Genomic DNA, 18785 nt, shown 5'->3' with positions numbered 1-18785 from the left:
AACTGATGGAGAGAGAGAAGGGAAAGAGAGAGAGAATGAGAGATGGAGGGAGAGAGGGAAGAGTTGGAAATGTGATAGGTAGTCCCTTCAGCACTTTTGGACACAAAGAATACCAAAATCATTTGCTTTTGTTGTTTTGTGACTGAGAATCTGACTTAACCCATCAAAACTAGGACTATCTCCCACTATCAGACTCAGGCTCCCTAAGGTCAAGGACTTTCCCTCTTAAGACTTGGGGGAGGAGATTACTGGAGGCAGGGACTATATCTCTCCCCTTAGATTGGGGGCTCCTCCAGGTTAGAGACTTTTTCCCCAATCAGACTTGGGGCTTCCTAAGGGCAAGGACAGTATCCTTCCCTCAGTTTATAGGACTCCCAGTTTGTAGAGACTATACCTCTTCTATCAGCTGATATCCTACAGGGCACAGACAAACTCCTAGGGGGAAAAAAACTGCCTAATTTGGAACTATGCCCAAAGGGCAATCAAATTGTGCATACTCTTTGATCCAATAATACCACTATTAGGTCTATCTTCCCAAAAGATCATAAAAAAAAGGTGAAAATGACCCACATGTGCAAAAATATTTATAGCAGCCCTTTTCATTGTGGCAAAGTATTGGAAATTGAGGGAATGCCTGTCAATTGGAGAATACTTGAACAAATTGTGGTATATAAATGTAATGGAATACTCTTGTGCTATAAGAAATGATGAACAGGCAGATTTCAGAAAAACCTGGAGAGACTTATATGAACTGATGCTGCATGAAATGAGCAGAACCAGGAGAACAATGTACACAGTCTCAGCAACACTGTGTGATGATCAACTATGAATGACTCACTCTTTTCAGCAACACAATGATCTAAGACAAGTACAAAGGACTCATGAAGGAAAATACTATCCATATCCATATAATGAACTGTTGAACTTTGAATGCAGATCAAAACATATTTTTAATTGCTTTATTATTTCTTGTAGTTATTTATTCCTTTCGATCTGTTTCTTTTTCCACAACTGAGACTTATTTGAAAATATATTATATGATAATACATGTATAAAATTTGTCAAATTGCCTACCACTTTCAGAAGAGGGGAGGAAAAACATTTGAAACTCAAAAGTCTTGTAAAAATGAATGTTAAAATTTTCATTATATATAAATGGAAAAAAAATCCCAAAGTACTACTAAAAGAAAGAAAAAAGAAAAAACTACCTATACCTGTTTCTTCCATTATCATCTGATACACTCTCCTTAGATAACTACAATCTGGCATGACACTTCATCACTCAACAAAAACAATCTCTTTATTGTTAATGGCTTTGCTTTTCCTAAATATAAATGACCATTTCTTGATTTTATCTTTCTTGACCTTGTTACACTGTTGTCCACTCTGCTCTTAGATATTCCTTTCCTGAATTTTCATGACCTGTTTTCTCCTGGTCTTACCTGGTCTACCTATCTAGCTGTTCCTTCTCAGTCTCCTTTAGAGAATTATCATTCTTGTTTCACTTGTAGGCATGATTGTATTCCAGGGTTCTCTTCTGGGTTCTCCTTTCTTCCTTCTCTACACTTCCTCCTGTTGATCTTATCTCTCCATGGACTGGACTCTCATTCCCATGCAGAAGATTGATTCACCCAATCCTAGTCTCTCTTCTAAATCCCACCATTTACTACTTATTCGTTAGATACTAGATATCTCATAAAGTCAACAGGTCTAAAACATAACTCACGTGCTTTCTTGCAAATCTGCACCTTGTTTGTAACTCCTTGATTCTGTTAAGGACACTAACTACCCTTTCAGTTACCCAGAATTGTAACTTGTCTTGTTTTGTTGTTTTTTGGATAGGGATAGCATTGTCCATAGCTGGTCTAATAGAATTGTCTTAGCTCTCTGAACTGCTGAGAGGAGCTGTATCCATCAGGGTTGATCATCTCACAATGTTGTTGTTAACACGTACATTGTTCTCTTGGTTCTGCTCCCGTCACTCAGCAATCAGTGCTATCCCCATCCAGAGGAAGAAAATAAAACCAAACCAAACCAAACCAAACCAAACCAAAAACCCTTCAGAATCTGATGAACACACTACATTCAATATTAAAAAAAATCTCTTAATGTATTTCTTTCCCTTAGTTCTAATTCCTCATTCCAAAAATGACTAATCTGTGAACATGTTTAACACAAATGTGACTGTTTGCCACTGAGGGGAGTGGGACGGAAAGGGAGAGTGGAAGAAAATTTTGTAACTTAAATATATATATATATATATACACACACACACACACACACACACACACACACACACACACACACACATATATATGGATATGTATATATGTTGAAAAACTTTCAAAACATTTATTTGGAAAAATAAAATGTTAATTGAAAAAAAAGAATTGTAATTTATCATCCTCAAATCTCTCCTCTCTCTCCTCTCTCATATCCTATCAACTGCCAGGTCTTTGCTTTTTCTACTTTGGCAAAGTCTCTTTATCTATCCTTTTCTCTTAATTCACATGACTACTATCCTAATTCAAGTCCTTGTCACCCTTAAGTATCTGACTGGAAGGATAAAAATGATGTCCTTGAAAGAAATGGGGAATTTAGGAGCAAGGATTCAATCAAAGGTGAATTCAAATAAAAAATTTGCATATGCATTGGGGATACATTAGAATCTTTTTCAGTAATTATGAGAGTAAAACAAGGATGCCATCTCTCCCCACTATTATTTGTTATGGTTTTGGAAATGATAGAAGTAGCAATAAGGTAAGAGGAAAAAAATTAAAGGCATTAAGAAGAGTAAAGAGGAGATAGTATTATCTGCATTTGCTAATGATATGGAAAACCCCAAGAAACAAGCAACAAAACTAACCTAGACAATTAATAGCTTTGGCAAAATTGAAGACTATCAAAAAAAATCCTCAAGAATCAACCACATTTATGTATAACAATAACAAAATCTAAGAGGAAATGACAGAAAAGAAAAAGCTACAAGAAACATAGAAACTTGGGAATAATGCACCAAAGTCCACAAAAAACTTCTATAGATTGAACTACAAAGTGTTCTTTATTTTTTTATTTTTTAGTTTTTTTAGTTTTTGCAAGGCAATGGGGTTAAGTGGCTTGCCCAAGGCCACACGGCTAGGTAATTAGTAAGTGTCTGAGGTCGGATTTGAACCCAGGTACTCCTGACTCCAAGGCCAGTGCTCTATCCACTGTGCCACCTAGCCACCCCGCAAAGTGTTCTTTAAACAAATAAAGAATAACTTAGCTGAAGGAATATTCAGTGCTTATGGCTGGTCTGTGTCAATATAATAAAAATGACAATACTTCTAAAATTAATTTTCAATTTTAATGCTATGCCAATTTAATTTCCAAAGGAATACTTTATAGAATTTAGTAAAATAATGTTGAAATTCATTTGGAAAAACAAAAGATCTAGAGTATCAAGAGAAATTCTGGAAAGAGGTAGGAATGATGAAGGAAGAACCACACTTGTAGACCTTAAACTATATTATAAAGCAAGTAGTCATCAAAGTCAGCTAGAATAGGGAAAAAAAATAGAGAGGTACATCAGTGGAATAGTCTTGAAAAAGGAGGACCAGAAACAATGGAACTCAAAAACCTAATTTTTGGATAAGTAGGAAAAAATAAACAACAGACAAAAGAACTTTCTATTGGATAAAAACTGGAAAGTAATCTGGCAGCAACTGAACTTAGACTAATACCTTATGCCTTATTCTACAATAAATTTTAAATATGAATACAATCTTTTTATATTTAATATTTATTCTCATTTTGTACAAATAATGTTTTTTATACATTAATAAAATATTCTTGTTTAAGAATAAACAAAATACACCCTCCCCCCCAAAAAAATATAGACTTGCTTGAATGATAAAGTAAAGGGGAGAGAAAAAAATTAAAACTAAATAAAAATAATAGTAATAATTGTAGGTATGGTCAGGTGGCGCAATGGACAGAGCACCAGCCATGGAGCCAGGGGGAAACCCGATCCCATATCTGGCCCCATACACCCAACAATCACCCAGCCATGTGACATGCAAGCCACCCAAACCCCACTGCCCTGCAAAAGCCAAAAAAAAAAAAAAATAAAGGAAAAAGACCCAAAATAAAATAAAATAGTAATAATAGTAGGGGTGGCTGGGTGGCAGACAGAGCATTGGCCCTTGAGCCAGGAGCACCCAGGGCCAAATCTGGCCTCAGACACCCAACGATCACCCTGCTATGTGGCCCCAGGCAGGCCACCCAGCCCCATTTGCCCTGCACCCCCCCCCAAAAAAAATAACAATAATTAAAAAATGTGCTTCAGTCTTTGTTCCAGCACCAACAACTCTATCGCGGGTGGATCGTATTCTTTATGATAAGTTCATCGCAAAAGTTACTTCCATATTTTTCCACCATTGCCATTGCTGACCGCAACTCCCTCCTTTCATATTTCTCCACTACCATGTACTATATTTTCTCTCTCCTTTCACTCTTACTTTGCTGTAGGGTAGCTGAGTGGCACAGCAGACAGTTCCCTGGCCCTGAGGCCAAGAGACCCTGAGTCCCCGAGTCCCCCTACCATGCCTTAGGCCCAGCATCCACGTGGCCCTATGGTCCCGGACAGGCCATCCAATCCCAGCCCCTTGCAAGAAGTAAAAAAGAATTTGTGTTATATCTGATCACTCTCCCCCCATGGTCCATCCTCTCCTCCATCACTCACATCCCCCCTTTCTCCCTGTCCCCCCCTTCTTACTCCAGATGCCTATACCCCATTGAGTATATATGCTGTTTCCTCTCCTAGCCACCTCTGATGAGAGCAAAGATTCCCTCATTCCCCCTTGTCTTCCCCCCTTCCATATCATTGCAATAGCCCATTGTAATAAAGAAAAATCTTATTATATGAACTATCTTGGCCTATTCCCTCTTCTCCTTTTTCTTTCTCCCATTACATTTCCCTTTTTTCTATTGACTCCATTTTTACAGCATATTTTATCTTCAAATTCAGCTTTCTCCTGTGCTTCAACTATAAAAGCTCCTTCAACCTGCTCTATTAACTGAGAAGGTTCATATGAGTATTATCAGTATCATTTTTCTATGCAGGAATACATGCAGTTCATCATCATTAAATCCTTCATATTTCCCCCTTCTCCTCCAATCTCCATGCTTCACCTGAGTCCTGTATTTGAAGATCAAACCTTCTGTTCAGCTCTGGCCATTCCAACAGGAACATTTGAAATTCCCCTGGTTCATTGAAAGTCCATCTTTTTCCCTGGAAGAGGACATTCATTTTTTCTGGGTAGTTGATTCTTGGTTGCTTTCTGAACTCTTTTGCCTTCTGGTATATTATATTCCAAGCCCTACAAGCTTTTAATGTAGTTGCTGCTAAGTCCTGTGTGATCCTGACTGCAGCTCTATGATATTTGAACTGTGTCCTTCTAGCTGCTTGTAATATTTTCTCTTTGACTTGGGAGTTCTGGAACTTGGCTATAATATTCCTAGGGGTTGGTTTTTTGGGATCTCTTTCTTGGGGGGATCGGTGGATTCTCACCATTTCTATTTTGCCCTCTGCTTCTAGGATATCAGGGCAATTTTCCTGTAGTAATTCTTTGAAAATGATGTCAAGGCTCTTTTTCTGATCATGACTTTCAGGTATTCCAATAATTTTTAAATTATCTTTCCTAAATCTGTTTTCCATATCAGTTATTTTTTCAATGAGATGTTTCACATTTTCTTGGTTTTGAAGTATTGAGTCCTGATTTCTCGTAATTCATCAATCTCCCTGAGTTCTATTCTTCGTCTGAAGGATTTGTTTTCCTCAGAGAGTTTTCTTATCTCTTTTTCCATTTGGGTAATTTTGCTTTTTAAAGCATTCTTCTCCTCAATAACTTTTTGAACTGTTTTATCCATTTGACCTAAGCTGGTTTTTAGCATGCTATTTTCTTCAGCATTTTTTTGGATTTCCTTGACTAGGCTGCTGACTTCATTTTCATGTTTTTCCTGCATCTCTCTCATTTCTTTTCCCAGTTTTTCTTCTAACTCCCTCATTTGATTTTCAAAGTCTTTTTTTGAGCTCTGTCATAACCTGAGCCTAATTTCTGTTTTTCTTGGAATCTTTAGATGCAGGAGCTTGTGCTTCCTCATCTTCAGACTTAGTATTTTGATCCTTCTTGGGATCATAGATAATGTATTTCTCAATGGTGTTCCTCTTGTTTCTCTGCTTGCTCATTTCCCCAGCCTAAGCCTGTTTATGGGGTGCTTCCTGAGCTTTTGGGACACTCCCACAAGGATCTCAGTGTGTGAGGCTCTGTCCTCCCTCTGGTCTGTGAATGACTCCCTCTGCCATGGGGCTGAGGTAGGGGGGGACCCTGATCTTCTATGGGGGTGCCTAGACTGTGATCAGGATCTGAATGTGTTCAGAGCCCCAGAGTCCTGTTCCAGGGGCAGAGGACAGAGCTTGGCAATCTCTCTTCACTCCCCTCCCTCAGCTCAATGCCCTGGGGGCTACTGCTTACCAGTTCCGCCTGCTTCTGTTTCCTGGATCTGGGCTGTGGTGGCCATGCTGCTCGCTGTGTGCCCTGAGGGCTGGGCTTCACGTGCTTGCTCTGGCAGAGTTCCCCCGCTGTTCCCCCAATTTTGCCTGGTGCTTCCCGGGCCTGTAGCTCAGGAAACTCCCCTGCTGCTGTGAGCCACAGCTCCCAGTGCCCTGGGGCTACCTCAGGGAGGCTGAAGTCTTTAGCTCTGGCCTGGCGGGCCACCCCTCTGGCAGGCCACCCCTCCAACCCCAGGGAGCAGAGTCTTTCCGCTCTTTTCCAGGTTACCTTGAGTAGGAGAACTGCCTCATTGGGTCCCTCTGTGGGTTGTCTCTTGAAAATTTAGTTAAAGTCCTTAGTTTCAAAGATTTATGAGAGAGTGCCTAAGACACCATCCTCTCTTGTCGCCATCTTGGCTCCCGCCCTCCCTTGAATACAATCTTAATATCATCCTCTCACAGGTATAGCTAGGAGATATATTCTCAAGTAAACAAGGGATGGAGACAGCTACAAAGGATAAAATACATAGCTTTGATTACATGAAACTGAAAAGCTTCTGCAAGGACAAAATTAATGTACATTAGATAAAAAGTGAAATAGTAAAACAAGGTAAAAATCTTTGTATTACATTTCTGTGATAAGAGTCTAGTCTCCAAGAGATATCTATATTTTTATCTATAATCTATATAATTCATATGTATTCACATATATACTTATTTATAAATATATAGATATATGACTAAAAGTCATTCCTCCAGAAAATAAGTGATCAAAGGATATCAACAAACAGTTCTGCAAAGTTTCAACAACTACATGAAAGAATGCCCTGAACCACTAACAATAAGAGAAATGAAAATCAAAATCTTGGGTTTCAGCTCATAGTCTACAAATTGGAAGGGATATCAAAAGATGTGAATAGTCAAGTTAATGTTTGAGGGTTTGTGGTAAGAGAAGCACATTAGTGCATTGTTGATGGAGTTGCAGATGGATGTAGCCATCTTGGAAAACAATTTGGAATTATGAAAATAAAGTGACTCTATTGTCCATAAACTTTGATCCAGAGATTCTATGACTAAATTAATACTTTATGCAGGCTATTACTAAAAAGGAAATCCTTATATATTTGTATACTTGTAGCAAAACTATTTTTGTGATAACAGAGAATTAGAAACAAAGTAGATGCTTATTGATTGGAGATTGTATATAAAGATAATGGATATGAGTTGAAAGAAATAATGAAATGCATATAATACAGAGGTGTATGGTAAGATCTACATGAATTGATGCAGTTAAGTTAGTAGAACTAAGAAAGAGCATACACAGTGATTGGAACAAAGTGAACAGAAAAAACAACCATGAAACACACACCTATATACACATACACAATCAAAAGTGAATATTGCAAAATTTTTAAAGAACATGTTGCATTTAGTGGTTTCAGCCATGTCCAACCTTCGATGACCACATTTGGGAGCGATTTGCCTTTTCCTTCTCCAGCTCATTTTATAGATGAGGAAACTAAGGCAAACAGGGTAAAGTGATTACCCAGGGCCTTAACGCTAGAATCTAAAGTCAGATTTGGACTGAGTCTTCCTGACTCCAGGTCTGATGCTCTATCTACTGTGTCACCTAAATGGACAAGTATGGCACAAAAGAAGAAAGAGGAGAAAACACCCCCACTCCCTTTGCAGAGGCAGGAGGCTCACAAAGATTTCATGTTATACATATTTTCAGGTTTTTTTCATTTATTACTCAGTCATATTATTTAGTCCTCCTTTGTCAAAAATACTATTTGTTTTATGGGTTGGCTCACTGGAAGAGGGAGGCGTAGGACACTGGGAAACATGGTGACATAAAAAAAGACATCAATACAATCTTTTTTTTTTTTTAAGGTTTTTGCAAGGCAAATGGAGTTAAGTGGCTTGCCCAAGGCCACACAGCTAGGTAATTATTAAGTATGTGAGACTGGATTTGAACTCAAGTACTCCTGACTCCAGGGCCAGTGCTCTATCCACTGTGCCACCTAGCCTCCCCAATTCTTTTTTTAATCTTATTTTTTTTTAAAAAGAGACTTTATGTTTTAAAAAGTTCAGTATTAGACCTCTTGAGTTTAAGTTGCCTATTCTGTATCTACTTGGAGACACCCAGCAGATAGATATCTGGTGAGGGGGAAATTGGATCAACCCTCCTCAATCAATAAGGATTTATTATAGGTTTACTATGGTCTAGGTGCTGTCCTAGGTGCTGCTATATCTTGTCCTTCTACCATCTTATATATACCTACAAGAAGCAGCCTTTCCCTGACCTTTCCCTCAGGACTAGTGTCTTTGTTCTTTTGAGTATCTCTAATTTATCCAGTTTATATCTTTTATGCATGTAGTTTACATGTTATCTCCCCTCTTAGTTTATGAGTTTCTTATGTCCCCAACCATTAGCCCAGTGTCTGGTATACAGTAGACACTTAAAGATGATTGTTGACTTGACCTGACCTACTTACTTACATTTGGTTCCAACCTCCCCCCGTTAGAATTTGGGCCCCTCGAGGGTAGTTCTACTTTTGCCTTTCTTTGTGTCTCTAGCACTTAGTACAGCATCACTTTGTAAGTATTTAATAACTGCTTTTTGATTAATTTACAAATTAAAAAATAAATCAGTGCCTGTTCAAGGAGCTTACATTCTAATAAGAGAGATGCCATGTAAATATATACAAATGTAAATGTACAATGTACATGTAAATATATACAAAATATATATAAATGAAATAAAGTAATTTTTTTTAGGGTGAAGAGACCTGGGGTGGGAGCAGAGTATAGTTCTATGTTTGAACCAAGTTTCAAAGGAAAATAATGGATGAGAGTTGGTCATTTAGATTTAGGAACCAACTACAAAGAGATTGATAAGTAAACCCACAAAAACTGTTGAGATCACTGAACAAGAGTGTGTTGGTTGATTGGTTAATTCATTGTTTTCCTTTCTTCTGGAAAAGGACCAAGAGGACATCACCATATTTGGAGTCAGGTACAATATGACTCTGATTGTGGTGGATCAGATCAATAAAAGAGGGTGTAGAGGGAGAAAAGAACAGGGAACAGGATAGTGTGCTGTTGTGCACCCTTACAAGAGCATAGGATGTAAATGAAACAACAAAGGAAACTGAGAAGAAGCAGTTAGTGAGGAACAGAACTAAGAGAGACAGAGACAGAGGAGAGAAAGGAATCAGAGGAGAGACAGATACAGGGACAGAGAGGATTCATTAAAACAAAGAGGAGAATGTCCAAGAGGAGAGGGAGATCAATATTATTCAATTTTGCTGAGGTCAGAAAGGATGAAGATTGAGAAGACTGTTAGTTCAGACATTAAGGAAATCATAATCCCTGGTAATCTTGGAAAGAATTTCATTTGAGTGGCAGGGTCAGAAGCTAGAGCACAAGGACTTGAGGTAAGAAAACAGAATCAATGAATAGAGACAGTTTTTTTGAAAAGTGGATTAAGTAGTTAAGAGGACAGAACTTAACTTTAATTGGGCCTTAGTTTATTCACTTGTAAAATGACAGGTTTAGGTAAGATGGCATTAAAAGTCTCTTCCTTCTGAGTCTATGATTTAAGGTCCCTACCAGATCTAAACTCTTATCCTAGGATATGATGATCTGAGCTCAGATCACACCCACTTCCAGCTTTGTTCTCAGACCTGGCTCCTGCTCCCTAGGTTCCCAGTGCAAAACTGTTTGTTTATAATTCCATCTCTCAGGAAAGGACATGGCAGTCCCACAGGGAGGGGGACAGAATGTACAGCTGTCCACTGATCAGCTCTCACGCGGAAGGGGATTCCACCCTCTTCATGGTCTTTGTATCTCTCCTCTCTTTTAGGATCATCTTAATTGGGGCTCGTAAAAGAGAAATCTGGTGGGGGAGGAGAATGATAGAAGGAGTAATTTTGTTGTGGAAGAACAGGGATTTGAGTGGAAGAACCTGGGTGGAGTCAAAAGTATTCTGGATTTGTGGTTAAATGACCCAGGTCTTGGCTCTGCCTCTTACTAACTCTGTGTCCATGGGCACTGTCCTTAATCCTCTTTGTCTCACCTTCCTCATCTGTAATGAGGATGGCTTTATTTCTTTTAGAAAGATTTTATTTATTCTGAATTTTCCAATTTTTCTCCCATTCTTGCCCCCCCCCCACAAGGCATTCTGTTAATCTTTACATTGTTTCCATGGTATACATTGATCTCAGTTGAATGTGATGAGAGAGAAATCATATCCTTAAGGAAGGAAAGATAAAGTATAAGAGATAGCAAAATTACATAATAAGATAATGGGGTGTTTTCCTAAATTGAAGGTAATAGTCTTTGGTCTTTGTTCATGTTTATGAGGATGGCTTTAAGAGATCTCTCAGGTTCCTTTCAGATCTATCTGTACTGATGAATTTCAACTCATATTTACTTACAGTATAACCTCGGACAGATCAATTGTCCTCAGTCCAGATAGTAGCACCACATAGTTTTTAAGGCCCCTCTCAATTCTAATTTCTATGATTCTGTGATCTTAGTAACAGTCTTTTGGTTTCTGGAAGTTTACATTCCCAAGACACTATCTTCCCAAGACATTGTTCCCTGGGGAAAAGCTAGGATTGTGGGGATATGAACAATACTCCTCAAATATCTGAGTTTCTCAATTCTAATTCCATTTCTATTACATGGAAAAGGTATTTAGGCTTATTTTGTGTGATTCTAGAAGTCAGAACTTGGGACAACGGGTGGAAGTATCAAAGAGGCATCATTTTATCTCAATTTATGGAAGAACTTGCTGACAGGACCATTTAGGACTGAAATGGCCAACTCATGGGGAAGAGGATGGGGTTCAATCTTTCAACCAATATTCACTTATTAAATAGTAACTGTGTATCAGGCACTATGCTAAGGGCTAGAGATGCAAAGAAAGGCAAAAACATGGTCCCTGCCCTCAAGGAGAATACAATTTAGTAGGGGGAGATACCCTTCATGACAATTTTTTCCCCCTTCTTAATGGGGGGGGTAGAAAACAATTATTAATTTAACAGTTAAATTATTTTTAAAAAAATATTTTGGTAACTGAATGGATGATAGATTGGAGTAGTGGGGAGAGACTTGAGGCAGGGCAATCAAGAATATTAATGCAAGAGCATTGAGCTTCTTGTAACTGGAAGTGTTCAAGCAGGGGCAGCTAGATGGTGTTGTGGATAGAGCACCAGCCTTGTTGTCAGGAGTACCTGAGTTCAAATCTGGCCTCAGACACTTAATAATTACCTAGCTGTGTGGCCTTGGGCAAGCCACTTAACCTCATTGCCTTGCAAAAGAAAAGAAAAGAAAATTATCTTTGCAAATAACTAGAAAAATAAATAAAATATATTTTTTTAAAAAGCCAAATTGATTCAGCTCACTGGATTGTACGCTTCTTGAGAGAAGGGGAACTATGATATTCTATTGCCTCCTGCTCTTCCTGTCTGTAGAGGACAGAAAGATACCTTCTCTTCTTGCTCCTTCCACTTGTCTTCTGGCCATCTTGTCTTCTGGGAGAGGAAATACATTTCTCTCAAGCTCCCCATGATGGTTCTCTCACCTCAATTGTTTAATACCCTTAGATGACAGAACCCTAGTGATACTAATGATCTTTTTTTGAATTTTGGGGCCAATGACTAACAAACCCTTACTTGATCAAACCATTCCAAACTGGACCAATCCAGAAATTTTGAATTCCCAACTGTTATTATACAAGATGTGTTCTTCATTCCCTTATTTCACCTCCTTATTTTCATCCCCCTCGTCATCCTTCTCTTCCTTCCCCTACAATGTCATACTCTAAAGCTACCTACTCCTTCCACTTTGCTCTCCAGAATATGTGCTCTGAAGTTGACAAATTTGCCTTCATCTTGTATTTTCCTTTCTTGCACCTCATCTTCTGGCTCTTACTAAGATCTGGCTCTCCTTCTGAAGAAAACAACCTCTGTGACTTCCTTTTCAGCATCAGCTGTATTTTCACTTCCTCCCTCCTCTACCCTCCACCCCCCACCCTACACTCATCCAGGTGGGGAGTTGAAATCCTCTTTGCTCCAGGCTGTCCCTTTCCATCCAACTCTCAGTAACCTTTCCTCCTTTGGGGGTTTCCTCAGTTTATGTTTATCAACTAATCAAAATTCTGGAAACTATTGTCTACTGACCTCCAGGGTACTCTTTTTCCTTCTTCAATGAGTTGAGTCCTTCTCAGTTTCCCAACTTCTGCCCAACAAAACATATATTGATACCCTAACCTCCTGGTTCTTTCACTAGCTCACTCTCCAATTCTTCCTTCTCACTTCAGCTACATGCAGAGATAGTCATACCCTTGACCTTGCTATCACCCCCAAATGCACCTTTCCATGTACATGAAGGCTGAAATTTCTTTATCTGATCTGGCCATTATCACTTCACCCTTGAACTCTTGCAATAGCCTGCTAGTGGGTCTGCTTGGACAAGCTTCTCCCTGCTCCAGTCCACCTTCCACTCAGTGATCTGTTTAAATCGAAGACTCAGTGTCCCAATGTCCCCTATTCACTTCACTCCAGTGGCTCCCTATCACCCCCAGATCAACTATAAAATCCTCTCTTTGGCATTTGAAGTAGTTCATGGCCTGAAACCCCACCTCCTACCTTTCTAGTCTCTGTGTACATCACACTCAGCACCACATACAAGCTGCTCTTTAGTGACAAAGAGTTTTTTATTGTGCCTTTTTCAAGAAACTTCATCTCCCAACTTTTGTCATTTTCTCAGGCTCCCTTCCATGGCTCTCCTGCCTCATCACTACCTCCAGTCTTCCTTCAAGTCTCAAATAAAATCCCACCTTCTACAGAAAGCCTTTCTGGATATGCCTCAATTCTGGTGGTCGTAGTTGCCTTCTCTTTATCTGTTATCTTCAGTTTATCTTGTATATGGCTGGTTTCTACAACTTGGTCTATAGGCTGTCCCTTCCATCAAACTATAGCCACTTGAGGGAAGGAACTGTCTTTTGCCTTTCTTTAAATTCCCTGCAAAGGGTCTGGCACATGGTAGGGATTTAATAAATGTTTCTTTTTTTTTGTTGTTGGTTTTTTTAGGTTTTTGCAAGGCAATGGGGTTAAGTGACTTGCCCAAGGCCACACAGCTAGGTAATTATTAAGTGTCTAAGGCCGGATTTGAACTCAGGTCCTCCTGACTCCAGGGCCGGTGCTCTATCCACTGTGCCACCTAGCTGCCCCTTAATAAATGTTTCTTGACAGGAGTTGTAGATAGTTTGAGTTTTAGGAATATTTGTTGAATGAAACTAAATTACTTATGATTTCTATTAGACAAAAGAAAACCCTGCAGTAAGAAAGACTTCATCTGGACTCAAGCCAAGGGTAAGTACCCATTGGAGCAGACTTGAGTATGATGCTCCAAGATACAGCACTGGTCAAGTTTCTGCCTGAAACGGTAAGTGCTAGGATATTTATTTACCTGGAGACATGGGCTAGACTTTTGGAGGCTTGCTTTACTCCATGGAAGGCTGGGAAGCCTGGAAATGAAATAGGGGACTATTGAGTATGCTAAGGCCTAGGCTAAGGGTCAGGAAGGGACAGGGGTCTTTAGGCATGTTGATCTCTAACCCTCAAGATATTCATCCTACTCTGCTTGTCCTTTAAAGTTTAGATCAAAACCTACCTGTCCCATGAATGAGATTATTGTCATCCACATCGAACTGCCCCTTTTTAGAATTTTTTTGGCCCTTTGTTATTATGAGTTTTCTGAGAACAGAAATGGTATTTTTCCTAACAGATCTCAGAAGTGATTGCTCCCCTTTGAGACTATTTGCTCCTTAGGACAACATTTGGGCACCTTGCTTCAGATTGGGGATGCCTTGAGGACATTGGACCTACCTTGCTGCTTCCACTACTTCCAGTTTTCATCTGGAAATTTGGATAAGAGGCATCAATGAGGATGTGAGGCAATGTGAGGATGGATGATTGTTCCTGGGGTGGAAGAGACACAAAAGTCAAATGATAGCCATAAGGGAATTAAAAGGAGCCACAGGAAAAATAGATTTATCTCTAAAATGGATCTTTGAGGCCAGAATGGCAAAGGGAGGAAGAAACTTAGAGTAGATAAGAGAGAGCTGGAAGGAATCTTAGAAATGATCTAATGCCTAATCAATCTGGCAGAAGAAGCGACTGGTCTAGACAGGTTAAGGGATGTGCCCCTTCCCTTAGACACAGGTTGAAACTACATCTCCTGGTTCCAGATTTAGTGATGGCGGGGTGAGGGGAGAGTGTAGGAGAGGGAAGGGTAGGAACAGAGGGAACAAAGATGCAAAAAAGGACTCCAAGGGTCACTGTTGGGGGGAAATTCTGGTCCAGCCTATACTTCCTTACTTGCCAGTTGGGTACCAGCTTGGCAAGACTCTAGATCACTCGGCTCCAGTTGGGCTTGGGGGTTCCTGGCATCCTTCTTACCCAGAGCCCAGGGCTTCTTCATTATTTAGGGTCATCTTGACTCACTATTCTCAGAACTGAGCCAGTGATTATGGAGGAAGGGGCCATGTGAAGAGGGTGGGGTAGGAACAGTCCAGGAATAAGGTGCCAAACAGGGAAACAGGAGCTGGCCAGCTAAATGCAGACACACCGTCATGGTGGCAAGGCCCTGAGTCACCGTTCCTGGGTGGCAGATTACGTTCCCCAGTTCTGAGGAAGGGTAGCCCCCCCCCCCTTTTCCCATACCCTAGGTCCAGGTCCCTAGGCTTTGACACATATGCTGGGAATTTATGTGCTAAGGAACCTTGGAAGGTCATCAAGTTTATACTAATGCCTTTGGTCAGAACCTGTGTTCCAGAATTATTTAAAGTTACATCTGGAAAGACCCTTAGAATAACAAATGTTAGAGCTGGGAGGGTCCTTAGAACACATAAAGTCAGAGCTGGGAGGGTCCTTAGAACACATAAAGTCAGAGCTGGGAGGGTCCTTAGAATACAGAATGTCAGAGCTGAAAGGAGTCTTAGAATATGGAATGTCAGAGCTGGAGGTCATTAGAACACAGAATGTTAGAGCTGGGAGGGTCTTTGGAATAGAGAATGGGACTGGGACAGATCTCAATGATCATTTAAATGTCCAACTGGACACTGCTGAAGCCTTAAACTGGGCCAGCATTGGATATCCCAACACCAGGTGCTCATGGGAATGCTGTCACCCATCCCAGTGAGACCAGAAGTCTAGTTCCAAATGTGGACTCTCTCTCCTGCCTAGGATCATCCCTGTTCAGAACCCAAGAATAAGGTGAGACCATGAGACTAGTCATAAGAATTCATACCTGTCCACCTGCCCAGCCAAGCTGAGGGAGCAGGAACCTCAGGGCAGATGCATTAAGGGGCATCTCTGCCCCCTACAGCTCTGCAGCCCTTTAAGGGGAGGGGAACCCAGTTACTTTGATATATGATGGTAATTTCCATGACCCTCAATGTACCTCATTACTGCTGGGGTGACCCCCCCATATGCTAAAAGGTAAAAGACTGGGGTTCTCTCCCTCTCTCTTCTCTCCACTCTCTTCTCTTTCTTTCTGTATCTCTGTCTGTCTGTCTGTCTCTCTCCCCTCTGTCACTGTCTCTCTCTTTGTCTCTCCTCTCTCTCTTTGTCTGTCTCTGTCTCTTGGTTTCTGGTCTCTGTCTCTCTCTCTCTCTCTCCCCTCCCTCCCTCTCTTTCTTCTCTGTCTCTGTCTCTTGGTTTCTGTCCCCATCTCTCCTCTCTCTGTTTCTCTCATTCTCTCTCTGTCTCTCTGTGTCTCTCTCTTCTCTTTCTCTCCCTCTCTCTGTCTCTGTCTCCTTTCCCCCTCCCCTATCTCTTTCTCTCTCCCCCCCAATCTGGCTTCCCTGACCTCATTGGCTCCCTGTGTATACAGTAACAGGATCTGCTGGCAGGCCCAGGCTCTCCTGTTGACAGCCCAAACCCTACCTCCGGCAGCCCTGCCTTAGCCTGTAGCCTGCCCAGAGCATTCCTTCCATCCTTCTGCCTCCTAGATACTCAGTACCCCAGAAAAGCTGGGAAGGTGGGGAGGTAGAGGGAAAGACCTGGCCTTCCTCCCAGCCCCCCCCCCCCACTTTGCCCTCTGGGGCCTCCTTCACCCATCAGCCCAAGATGAGAGACCTCTGAAGGTAGAAGAAGGAGGCTGGGGAGAGCAAGCTTCCAAGATCATAGAGAATCTGAGAGAAGTGGGGACTGAGGCTGGAGTGATATACTTCTAGGGTGTCTAGAACTTCGGACTATAGATTGAGCGGTGGAAGGGGCCTTAAGAATCATCAAGTCCGATCCCATTAATTTTACAAATGGGGAAACTGAGGCATGAGACACTAAGTGACTCAATTAAGGTCATATGGCTAGTGTCAGAGCTAAGATTTGACCTCCAAGTCCTCAGGCTGTGTATCTAGGTACACTTTCTACTGTCCCCAAAGACTTCCATTCAATTGGAATGACAAAAATGCTAACGCTGATGAGGACCTGGAGAAAGACTAGGAACATGGATGTGGGCTTCGAAAAACCTGGGTTCTAGCTCCAGCTCTGCCACTTCATCACTGTAAGGGCAGAGGGAAGTCTCTTCCCTTCTCTGAGACTCAGTTTGCTCATCAATAAAATAGGAATCATGGTTTATACCTTCCCTGCTCATGCCCCACCCCTGTGGGATCACCATGAATAGTAGGTAAAAAAATTGGATTAAAAAATATCAAGTGTGTGAATGAGACACTAAGTAAGTTAATAAACATTTATGAAGCACCTCCAGAATCACATCATTATGATGAGCTGTACTGGGGAGAGCATTGAACTCAGAGCCAGGATCCAGAGTCTGCTGCCAGCCCTGTAGATAAGGTAGAGAGAGGTGGGTTAGAAGGTCTTGGAGAAAGGGGTATTTGGAGGTAGTGGGCTGAAAGGCCTGGAGAGGGGTCAGCACTCCCCCCGGGGGAAATCCTTTGGAGCTCCCCAAATTATTTACCATCAGACTTGGACAAAGGCCTGGAGCCCTTGATCAGTTGACAGAAGATACAAATCAAGGGCCTATTCACAGAGATCAGAATCAAGATCAGAAACATCTTGGGTTCTGAAACTAGGAAGAAGAATTCTGATGAATGAGCTCAAGGATTGGGCAGCCCCAGAGCCAATGAGGCCTTGGCTTCATGGAGAGGCCTAGACAGGATACTTTTGCCATAGAATCTTAGATTTTGCTCTAGAAAGGGCTTTAGGGGCCAAGTAGGCCAGCTGGTTTATATTACAGATGAGGAAACTGAGGCCCAGAGGAAGGCCAAGGTCTTACAAATAGAACTGTCAGACTCCATATCCAAACATAGGAAATGGTGCCATAGTGGATGACCCTTTGGGTCTAGAAGACTCAACTTCTTGAGTTCAAATCCAGCCTCAGATTCTTGGTAGCTACAGATTGAGGCATGCTTTTTATTTTGTTTTTACTTTATTTTTGTTGCGTTTTTCTTTTAGTTTTTTTTGCAAGGCAATGGGGTTAAGTGGCTTGCCCAAGGCCACACAGCTAGGTAATTATTAAGTGTCTGAGGCTGGATTTGAACTCAGGTACTCCTGACTCCAAGGCCAGTGCTCTATCCACTGCGCCACCTAGCTGCCCCCAGCCTCAGATTCTTACCAACTGGTGACCCTATGCAAGTCACTTACCCTGTTTGCCTCAATTTCCTCATCTGTCAAAAGAATTGGAGAAGGAAATATCTTGTCAAGAAAACCCTAAATAGGGTCATGAAGAGTCTGAACAGTGACTGAACAGCAACAATGACAGCATGTAAATCAGTGTGTCAAATTCAAATGACAACAGGAGCCACTAAATTGTATAAAATATAGATTTATACCACATAAACAAATGAAAAAGTATTACATAAGGAAAAATAATGTACCAGTATAGTAGGTACCTAACATACTGGCATGCTCTTATATCTAAAACAAAAATGTAGCATTTATACTTGATATATATATATATGTATATACATATATATATATATATGACAAATGTTCATTTAATTCTCTAATACAAAACATTTAAAATGTGGAGAGCACTTTTTTCAAGATACAGAAAAGTTTCGCTTAAACAGGTACAGCCACTATTCTTATTAAAAACATGCTTCCAAAGTGAAATTCATTTGAGAACTCATTTCCAAGATGTGCAAAGGCTATGTAGCTGTTAATCATATTGAAATTGTCTCCCCTTTTGGTATCGCTTAAGCTCCAACACTGCT

Source organism: Macrotis lagotis, chromosome 1, assembly GCF_037893015.1.
Source record: "Macrotis lagotis isolate mMagLag1 chromosome 1, bilby.v1.9.chrom.fasta, whole genome shotgun sequence".
Taxonomy (NCBI): Eukaryota; Metazoa; Chordata; class Mammalia; order Peramelemorphia; family Peramelidae; genus Macrotis; species Macrotis lagotis.
This window is presented reverse-complemented; position numbering follows the sequence as displayed.